Raw genomic sequence first — 5,396 nt, forward strand, 5'->3', positions numbered from 1 at the left:
CTGTGTTTGTGATACAGCACTAACAGTGGGATCAGAGACAAAAACAAGATCAAGGATTCTTTTAGAAGAGTTAAGGAAAGAATTCAACTGGTTTAATGGACATTCAAGTAGGCTATCAAGAAAAACATGTTGAGATGAAGTAATTAATAAAGATAAATTATCATCAACAAGCAAAGAAATATTAGGCAAGCTAAAATCACCTAAAACTATAAGAAAATCACGATCTTTACCAAAAATAGTTCGTAAAGCATCAGCATGGTGCACGTAGCTCATGATATCAGAAGCTGGAGGAATATATGAACAAGAGATATATAGGCTTAAGTTAAAACATGTAACTTCGACGCAAATAAACTCAACACCTAAGGGGAGATCAATCGGCACAACACTTGAACACAGATTCGAGTTGACAGCAATGAGTACTCCACCGTCACGACGACCAGCACGATCAAGCCTATAAGAAATAAAGTTATTAGAAAGAATTTCATTATCCAAAACACAGGAGTTAAGCCAAGTTTCAGAGAAAGCTAATATGTCAGCCGAAAAGGTTTGGCTATCACAGAACAGGTTCGAGAGCTTGGTAAGAAGTCCTCTTACATTTTGATAATGAATGCAAAGACTAGACCTTATTAGTTTTTTGAAGCAAAAGATAAATTAGGAAGGTGGACAGACAACGGACGAGAGCGCTTATTGGGCGCAAACTCATGTACAACTAGGCCCTCTGGCCGAAAATTAGGGTCAATCATAGCTGAGAAATACTCATTTGGTACTGTAATTTTAAAAGAGGAGATTTCGCGAGGCCTAGAAAACTTAAACTTTTGAATTAAAATCTTAGCAGGGCATATGTTACCAATGTAAGCTGCCACAGACGACTCAGAAGTATCTGGAGCAAGCCTAGAGATAAATAATTGTTTGCGATGAGGCACTACAGTTAGTGGAGGCGGAGGAGCATTGGGATCCGCAAGTGATTGAGAGCCAGCATGATCCTGTGATTGATCAGAGTTCCCGTGAGAGATAGATTAAGGTACACCAGGGTACTTCAATCTGAAAAGAAGAGCATAATGAGGGACAAGAAGATGGTGGAGGCGAAAGTAAAATGGGAGACGAAGTGATAGAGAGAGCTGGCGACTGCTTACGAGGCAACTCAAGGGTATATTTCTTGGGCAATTTCTCAGAAGGTGGAACAAACTTGAATTGTGACAATAAATGTACGCTAGAGTCACACTCGTTAGACGGCTTTTTGGCCAGTTTGTTTAAAGAAAGAAACTTTAAACGAAGATCTCTATACATACGGCTAAAATCAAGCTGCTGGCTGCCACAAGATGGGCAAGTCCAGCGCATTAAGCCAAGCTTAGGCTTAGACACAGACAAACCAGAAAATTTGTCGTAGTCGCGGCCATTGAGGCCAGCACATTTTATGTGAATAAGATTATCGCAGAGCCAACAAGATATTGCTCTATACTGATAATCAAAACGATCAGAATGCTTGCAAGTAGGTAGACAACAACTCATTGAAAAGCCAAAAGAAACACAAGGCCAATAAAAATATATATAAGAATATATAGAAAAATTTAAATACACAGCACAAAGATAATTATCGATAAAAAATCAATAATTACAAATAAAACAATGAGACAGCTAGAGTGCACAGCACAACAGAGAGTGCAAGAACAGTTATAAGCCGAACTTTGAGAGGCGGCCTTACAAAAGTGATTACGCGGGAGAGAAGCTGAGCACAAGCACAAAGCAGTGAGAACAACATAGCCACTAGCACTGATGATGGGGGCGATGAGGGAAGCAACTGCAGAAGCAACGACGAGAGGAAAAAATAAAAAATAAGTAAATGCACCAAACACTAATCACGAAAACGAAAAAACTGTTTAAATATTCATATTTCGGCTGACATAGTGGTTTTGACTATATTTCAATACCCATTCCAAAAGATTTCTTTGCTTTCATAATATTAGTAACGAAACAAAAAAATTTAAAATATTTATCTACATATATAAATATCTACATATATAAATATTTTAAAATTTTTTTGTATAAATATCTATATAAATGTTTTAAAATTTTTTGTTTCGGCTGCTAATAATATTTATATAGTTATAAATCCAATTCTTTCATTAATTAAAAAAAATTTGGATTGGTGAGACTCAAAAAGTTAAGTTATGTGGGTGATTGGAGTGGGAAATTGAGTGGTGTGAATGGATGGAGTGGCGGATATATTACTCCCCCAACACGTAGAAAATAGCCTGTGCTCAGGCGGGAAGTGCTGGCTGTGTTGCAAGTGAAATTTCTTGGGATGGGGACAATTCATGTAAAACGGGATTGTCAAAAGCTGAGTCACTTGATTGTACAAAAGTTTCATTCTTAATTTGTGTAATAATTATTTTTTTTTGATATTGACTTAAATTTATAGAAAAGATATAGGGTTAAACTTATTAGTGTAATTATAAATGTTGTGGTAGTTATAATATTAAATATTTTGTTATATGCAGTTTTTTCGGAAATGATTTGTTTAGCTTGGATATAAGAGATTGGTTCTAGTTTTGTTACATTATTGGTTACATATGTAAATGTTTTGGGTATAATCTTGTAATGTATTTACTATTGATATTTCATTTAACTGCATAGCACAGTCGTATATTTGTATTATATTATTTCCTTCTATGAATATTTTATTTTGGTTACAATTTTGTTTTAAATTTGTGTTCACGCCACCGGGTGAACAGCAGAGAGTGAGGGGTAGGGTTTTTCCCAAAACCGAATTCGGTCATACTGAGGAGGGTGACGAAGGGTTCTCCTGTAAATCGCCATATTGAATCTAATCCGAGTTTTTCACCCGAACACCCGTTCCTTCTCTTCAGAATTTTCTATCTCGAAATTTGTATACTTTTAACCCGAAACATTTCGTGTGTGTCGGCCACCTGTGCATTTAATAAAGCATAAGTTTTTTAACCGAAGTTATCGCGCGTTATTAATTCATCCCTCGCTCACCCAGAAGAAATTGGCACCAGCCAACCACTTGTAATTTATTGGGATCCTTCCGCCCCTCCACGAACATTGGTCCTTCGAGCCGGATATCCTTCCGCTATTCCAGCTTGCATCGGCGGAATTCCTGATAAGTACAACATTTCTTATTAAAAATCTCATTCACATTATATTCCATTACAAACTTATAAAAGTGTGAGGTTTCCCGCTCTTCCATAGCGACCTACACACTTTTGTATACTTGTATGTACATACCTGACCTGTTCCAAGGGTTACATGGTATTTCCCGATCATTTTTGTGTTTATGAAGTGCATTTTTTTTTTCCATTCTTCGAAATTCGGATTGTTCAAAAGTCCAATTGCATAGCAATACATACATATGTATATACACACATATACATTCCTACATGTAAAACCAGCTGTTTTCTAACCTGCAAGTAGAGGTGCTTAATAATCGAGAATTTATAAAGTACCACTTACCTTTACTTAAAGTGTACAGCACACTCCACGGGCTGATCATTAGTCCATCGGCATAAATTATTTATGTCAAATAATTTTTACATCCATACATACATATGTATGTACATACATAGGTACATACACATGTAATACTTTTGCCGCGTTAAGCACACATTTACACACATACATATGTCCACATACAATTTGAATTCACCCACACAAAATTAATTGCAGCCACTCCAATTGGCTTTCCGCAATTTAATAATTCGAAACCTACATAATTAAAGTAGGAAATCGTGATCCTCGTTAAACAATTTACAATTAATTAAACTCACAAAACATAAACAACGGCAGAACAGCTGACTCTCGATCAGTGCTGGCACTCAAGTCTCATCAGTGCTGCCACTTGAGCCAAGCCGTGACTCGTTCACGACATCCATTTTTTCCTTCGTGATTTTCTTATTGTGCAAACATATTTCAAGCGACTGATTGAATTTAATTCGCAAAATATTTTCTAAAGAAAAATAAGTACAACTTTATTTATATGGAATTATAATATATTATATATTATTATATATAATATATAATATTATATATTATAATTATATCTTGGTGCATTTTGATCTTTTCCTCAGGGATCCATGAAATTGATCTTGTCCGTTTAATGAAAACTAATTCCGAGTTTTTTTTTTCCTTATTGAAAAGTTATCGGCACTCCCAATCCTACTGGTCTCAATTTTTCCATACTTTTAAATACTCTTATAAATTTAAACATTTTTCCACATTGTATAAATTTTAATATCCAAGTGATTATATATCCTTATAATTATTCACACAACTGCGAGAAAAATTATAAATCCTTCTAATTTTATTTATGCTATCTATGCTTATTCATTGTGTTCATTAAAAAGAGGAGACATTTCTTCTTCTCACTCCTCCTCTATACTTAAATTATACAGTCCACTTACAGCTTCGTTTCGATCTCCTCGCTTGAGAGCTCTAATTCTACGAAGTTATTTGTTTCCATTCGATTCTCTACTCTACGATGTCTCTATCCGACTTTGTTGCCGTGTGCGAGGCATTAACGGCGTTCGAGACTCGCGAGTCCCAGGCTTTAGCTGACGATGTGCCACTCGTCTCCGTTAAAATACACTTAGACCAGCTTAAGTCACTTTGGACAAAAGTCGAGGCAGAGTTTTCACGATGCTATAAAGCCTTGACGGCTCAAAAGAACGAAGATAGTCCGAAGCACATAGCTACAATTAAAGCTAAACATGAATATTGTTATATGGTATATGTGCGAGGCGGGACTTTGTTTGGAGAGCGAATCGAGCAGTTGTCCGCGAAAATAGCTTCCCCACCAGTCAGGCTCTCCGTCGATTCCACCCACCAAAGCCACACAGTTCCCCCGTGCGAAGTCGAAATCTTCAACGGAGACAGCCTGGCTTGGCCTACATTCCGTGATTTGTTTACCGCGATTTTTATCCATAATCCAAGCCTAACACAAGTGGAGAAACTTTATCACTTAAGTTGCAAAACTCGCGGTGAAGCCAGAGCCATTGTTTCTAGGTCACCCTTGACCAATGAAGGGTTCCAGTCCGCGTGGGATAACCTCACTGCGCGATACGAAAAAAATCAATTATTGATTTTGACCCATGCCAAGCAGCTTCTACAGATCCCAGCTGTAACACAAGAGTCTGGCAAAGCGTTGAGAGAACTGCAGACGTCAATTCAAGGTTGCTTAACCGGTCTTGAGCTTTCCGGGGCTTGTACAGACAATTGGGACATCCTTCTCATAGCAATCTGTACGAGCAAAATGCCCAAATCCACCCTTCTGTTGTGGCAACAGTCCGTTCCAACTAAGACCGCCGTCTTATCCTGGGACGACCTGAATTGATTCCTAACTGATCGCCACCGTGTACTAGAGGCCACAGATGTCCTTCAAC

The 5,396-nt window shown here is 37.4% G+C and overlaps 1 long non-coding RNA gene across 1 annotated transcript; it reads right to left on the bottom strand.

Moving 5' to 3' along the window:
- Positions 1-2,852: 2,852 nt before the first annotated feature.
- LOC137586310 (uncharacterized) lies at positions 2,853-3,279 on the bottom strand. Its single transcript, XR_011033760.1, has 3 exons — positions 3,247-3,279; positions 2,998-3,118; positions 2,853-2,927 (listed from the first exon to the last, which is right to left on the bottom strand). It is a non-coding gene; the product is annotated as an uncharacterized lncRNA (long non-coding RNA).
- Positions 3,280-5,396: the final 2,117 nt, after the last annotated feature.

The sequence above is a fragment of the Drosophila tropicalis genome, unplaced genomic scaffold (assembly GCF_018151085.1).
Source record: "Drosophila tropicalis isolate 14030-0801.00 unplaced genomic scaffold, ASM1815108v1 contig_979, whole genome shotgun sequence".
NCBI lineage: Eukaryota > Metazoa > Arthropoda > Insecta > Diptera > Drosophilidae > Drosophila > Drosophila tropicalis.